This window comes from Moschus berezovskii, chromosome 17 (genome assembly GCF_049115385.1).
Source record: "Moschus berezovskii isolate FMDL1 chromosome 17, NW_MosBer_1.0, whole genome shotgun sequence".
NCBI classification, from domain to species: Eukaryota; Metazoa; Chordata; class Mammalia; order Artiodactyla; family Moschidae; genus Moschus; species Moschus berezovskii.
Genome location: NC_142476.1, coordinates 79,216,448 through 79,222,221, shown reverse-complemented (window position 1 = coordinate 79,222,221; position 5,774 = coordinate 79,216,448). Strand labels below are relative to the sequence as shown.

The window sequence follows — 5,774 nt, the reverse complement described above, 5'->3', positions numbered from 1 at the left end:
TGAAAAAGGCTGTAGATATAGGAAGTGTTACCAACCCTTTTGGCTTCCCAAATGACTCAGTGGTGAAGGATTGACCTGCCAGTGTAGGAGACATGGGTTCCATCCCTGGGTCAAAAGGATCCCATGGAGAAGGAAACAGCAACCCACTCCAGTATTCTTGCCTGGGAAACCCCCATGGACAGGGGAGCCTGGTGGGCTAGAGTCCACGGGGTCAGAAAAGAGTTGGACATGACTTAGTGACTAAACAACAAAAACAACTGATCCTTTCGTGCCTCTTGTGGGGTGTCATCCAGTCTGAAGCCACAGAATAAGACCAAGTTGGGTTCAGAAGCAAAGGAAAGTTTATTCTTTGATCAGAGAATGGACTTGTGTGAGCTCCGCTCTAGAGCAAAAGCTCTCTGGACAGGGTGTGAGTGGAGCTACCTTCTAGGGATCTCTCAGAGGATGAGGGGTGGGGTTCTATTGGGGCTGGCACAGTTGCCCTGCTCCCAGCCCATATAGAGCACTGGGAGTGGTGTCTCTGCACATAGCCACTACCGCCATCTTGCATAGAGTGTCACACACAGCATATGCACACAGTCCTGAGCACAGGTGCTGAAACAGCAGTTTAGCACCAGGAACTCTGAAAGGCTAGATGTGAGGCCTCTGCACAGCCTCCTGTGAACAACTGAAACTAGATTAGGCACAAAGGAAAAGAAAAAGGTTACTCTTTCTTACCAAGTTTCTATTTTTGTTTCCTAGGAATTGTTAATTGCCTTTGCTGGTGACAAAAGGGGTATAATTGTAGACTTTTTTTTTTTTGGTATGTAATCTACAATTGCAAATGATCTTGCAGTTGTAACTACACATAATAAGCAAATACTATTTTGTTGATTCTTGGAGAGTTATGTTTATGAGGGGCTAATCTCTGGTCCTTATGGGTTGGGAGGAATCTGTAATACCTATTTTGTGCATAAAGGTAAGCAGAAAATTAGATTTTATCATATCCTCATCTTCCCCTGAAGTACAATTACTAATTACCCCCAATTTCTCTTGTCAGAAAGTTTTGAGTCATCTTGAAAACCTCTTTCAAATACATCCTCTGTATCCAGTCCATCCAAATCCTAATTCCTACCAATTCTATACCAGTGTTTCTGATACTCTACTGCAACCCAGTTTTTCCCTATATTACTGTAAACTAAGTGCATGCTAGCTGGTCTTTTTCATTCTCTTTTACCCCAATCCCAAATCACAGTGAGCCAGAGATTCAATATAAATCTTGTGGTCATCCTCTGCTGAAATGCTCTTCAGTGAATTGTCATTAACTTTAGAATAAAAACCAGACAAAATTCCCCACCAAACTTGAGTGAATAATACATTATATAACTGCTCAGTAATTCTGAAACTTTTTTAGTTCTTTTCCATTTTCTAGAAATTTCAATCATATTCACCGTATTTCAGCTTCTGAAAGGAACTATTTTTTTCCTCAAGATGATATTTGCATTTATTCATTATTCCTTCTTCCCTTGCAATCCAATTTAGATTCTATGTTTGTGTATTTTTTTTCATTCTCCAAAAGGTTTGTTTCTGTTACTATATTTGTAACATCTCTCTTTCCAATGCTTTTCAAATTCTCTGAGTGTCATGTTCGTCTCTGACTCTGTAGGGTTTAGGCACAAATCCCTGGCATATATTCAGTTCAGTTCAGTTCACTTCAGTCGCTCAGTCGTGTCCGACTCTTTGCGACCCCATGAACCACAGCACGCCAGGCCTCCCTGTCCATCACCAACTCCCGGAGTTCACTCAAACTCATGTCCATCAAGTTGGTGATGCCATCCAGCCATCTCATTCTCTGTCGTCCCTGTCTCATCCTACCCTCAATCGCTCCCAGCATCAGAGTCTTTTCCAGTGAGTCAACTAGTCGAATGAGGTGGCTATTAATTTGATTGTTATTGAATAGAGGTATTAAATAATTATCTCTTAAAAATAATTTTGTGTATATTTGCTAGTTGCCCAGGAAAGCAAGCAAGCAGGGTTTTGGGGTTTTTTGGTTTTTTTTTGGGTCACTGTCTGGTTTCTCTGCATTTCTTGGCAGGACCTTCTATAAATGACAGATGTTTAAATTTTAGCCTTGAGGACCTAGAAAAATAGAATACATTATTTTCTGATATAATGTTGAAAGGATCTGTCTTTTTAATACACTCTTTAATACACTCTTTTATTTCAGAAGGCCTCTGGGCATGGGATATTATATTTTTTTATGGTTTCTTTATATTTCTACTTAGTGATCTTAATACTGTAAAATTTAATTTTACCTTCCATAAAACTCTAAGTTGATGTTATACAACAGATATCTCGTCTGAGTGGTTAGGAATATTTTACCTGTTGCTTGTGATATTACTATAGAAAAAAGTAAGGAATGAGAGATCTGCATCCAGATTTCACATCCCTCAAGAAATTTTAGGAAGCTTGTTATCTTCAACTGCTCTATCAGCAAGTGTTTTAAATTGGATTCTGTATAACTGTAATTGGGGACATCGATAATCTAAAAGTGTTATAGATATTTCAGGTTTTCTTCTGTTATTCCCCTCATCCATCTCTCTCTCTCTCTTTTTTTTTTTCCAAACAATAAAAACCAAGCAACCCACCTACAGGCACCCCTGCATTAAATTATATCTCATCTTCTTTACTATTTGTATCTTAAAATAGCAAATTTGAAATCATAAGCATCTTAATGTAAAGGGACACAGTCAGCTGTGTTACAGAATTTCTAAAATTTTTTTTTTTTAATGTCTGATGTTAGGCTGAATGTTCCATAGCCGATTGAACTCAGCTAGTCACAACTGAGATAGAGGAACAGAGATGGAAATCAGGTCAGCTGCCCTAAGATACTGACTGAAATGAGTTTATAGCGTTTAACCAAAGTGAACCCATATCTTTTTAAATGTCCAGAGAAATCAAATGAATATTGTACTGTAGTCTGAAGTCAGGGAGTATGATACTTCCAACTTTGTTCTTTTTTCTCAATGTTGCTTTGGTTATTCCAAGTCTTTAGTGGTCAAAAATAAAGTTAAGCTTATTAGCATTATGCAGAGTGGGGAGACAGCATGTAGAATCAGTAGATTTCTACACTTTAATAATTGATCAAACAGAGCAAACTTTATTATAAAATTATATGTAGAACAATGATTGTGTGTGCTGTCACTCAGTCATGTCCAACTCTTGTGACCCCATAGACTGTAGCCTGCCAGTTTCCTTTGTCAGGAGATTCTCCAGGCAAGAATGCTGGAGTGAGTTGTCATTTCCTCCTCCAGGGGATCTTCCCAACTCAGGAATTGAACCTGGGTCTCCTGCATTGCAGGCAGACTCTTTACCAACTGTGCTATCAGGGAAACCCTAGAACAATGGTTGGTACACTTCAAAAAGGAGCTAAAAGTATCTATATCAGCCCTTCAATCACTCAGGATTAGTTTTTAAACAGTAGCTATAATTTGGCACAACTGAATTGGTGAATTTAACTCAGATGACCATTATATTTACTACTGTGGGCAGGAATCCCTTAGAAGAAATGGAATAGCCATCATGGTCAACAAAAGAGTCCAAAATGCAGTACTTGGATGCAATCTCAAAAACAACAGAATGATCTCTGTTAGTTTCCAAGGCAAACTATTCAATATTACAGTAAGCCAAGCCTATGCCCCAACCAGTAACGCTGAAGATACCGAAGTTGAACTTTGGCCACCTCATGCGAAGAGTTGACTCACTGGAAAAGACTCTGATGCTGGGAGGGATTGGAGGCAGGAGGAGAAGAGTTGACAGAGAATGAGATGGCTGGACGGCATCACCGACTCGATGGACATGAGTTTGAGTAAACTCCGGGAGTTGGTGATGGACAGGGAGGCCTGGCGTGCTGTGATTCATGGGGTCACAGAGAGTTGGACACGACTGAGCGACTGAACTGAGCTGAATATTTCCACAGAATATATACATATATATACATCATTTGTGTGTGTGCTTAGTCTCTCAGTCATGTCTGACTCTTTGTGACACCATGCACTGTAACCCGCCATTTTCCTTTGTCCATGGGATTCTCCAGGCAAGAATAGTGGAGTCGGTAGCCATTCCCTTCTCTAGGGGATCTTCCCAGCTCAGGGATTGAACCCAGATCTCCCGTATTGCAGGTAGATTCTTTACTGACTGAGCCACCCAGGAAAAGTGAAAGTCGCTCAGTCGTGTCCGACTCTTTGTGACCCCATGGACTATATAGTCCATGGAAGTCTCCAGGACAGAATACTGGAGTGGGTAGCCCTTCCTGTCTCCAAGGGATCTTCCCAACCACAGGATCAAACCCAGGTCTCCCGCATTGTAGGCAGATTTCTTTACCAGCTGAGCCATCCGGGAAGCCCCATATGTATCATATATGTGGGTACACACACACACACATATGGGTGTGTACATACAATCTGTGTATTTTCATTTGTTTTAAGTATATTTGCAGTTTTTCTAGACTATTTTTTAAAAAAATTGACTCACTTTTGGTAAAACACTTGACCTTTTGGTGGCCTGCTGAGGAAATGGTGCACATAAATTTTCATTATCATGAGCATAGTGGTACCTATTACCCTTTAATAGGTGAATTTTTCTTACCTTATAAAATGTGAGTAATCCAGAGTCTCTTTGTGTGCAAAAGTTAATAAACCTTTTAAAAGTATCAAGATTATACTAAATTGCAAAAACATTTTATATACCTTATAAAAAGTCTCAACTTTTTAGCGAAAAGCATTGTACAGACCTTGGTCTAACTCACCATTGTATTTCTGCGGTTTCAGTCCTGGACTTTTTAGTCTATTACGTTGATCATTCATGTGTTCATTCATTTGGCAGGCAATTAAGTATTGTTGATACACCATGAGCACACAACTCAAGAATCCAGCCTTTCTATGGCTTCAGCCTAGCATCCGGGACACAGTAGTCAGACATGGAACAGAAAGCAGGATATTAAAATGTAAAGGAGTAACTGCTAGGCAAAGGGATTTCCTAGTACTGTGTGAGATTCCTAGAATTTCTGGAAACAGCAATTATCAACCTAGAAGCTTAAGTGGAAATTGGCCTATTTGGGGATTTTTAGAATAATAAGAGTTGAAGAAAATGTGCCCAATAGGGAATTCTTGAAAAGCATGAGGTAAGAAAACATTTCTTCCTGGAGGAGCTTAAGGAAGTTTAGTAAGCCTGGATCTCCATGAAGGGTCTTATTCCATCATCGGTGTCTTGGTAAACTGTTCATGAGCAGGTGTAGGGCGTATGGGTTCTTTGAATTTTATGCAGATGTAAGTCTATCAGAAATAGGCATCATGATTTTTATCACATTACCAATTCTAAGTTACTGCCATACCACCCTGACTGCACACGATCTTGTCTGATCTTGAAAGCAAAGCAAGGTCAGGCCTAGTTAGTACTTGGATGGGAGACCACCTGGGAATACAGGGTGCTGTAGGTTTTTTTGGGCTTCCCTGATAGCTCAATTCATAAAGAATCTGCCTGCAATACGGGAGACCCCAGTTCAACTCTTGGGTCAGGAAGATCCCCTGGAGAAGGGATATCTATTCACTCCAGTATTCTTGGGCTTCCCTGGTGGCTCAGTTGGTAAAGAATCTGCCTGTAATGTGGGGGACCAGGGTTCAATTCCTGAGTTGGGAAGATCCCCTGGAGAAGGGAAGGGCTATCCACTCCAGTATTCTGGCCTGGAGAATTCCACGGACTGTATAATCCATGGGGTCACAAAGAGTTGGACATGA

The 5,774-nt window shown here is 40.4% G+C and overlaps 1 pseudogene; it reads left to right on the top strand.

Annotated features, from left to right (window-relative positions):
• The first annotated feature begins 5,357 nt into the window (after positions 1–5,357).
• On the top strand, positions 5,358–5,476 carry LOC129551828 (5S ribosomal RNA; annotated as a pseudogene).
• Positions 5,477–5,774: the final 298 nt, after the last annotated feature.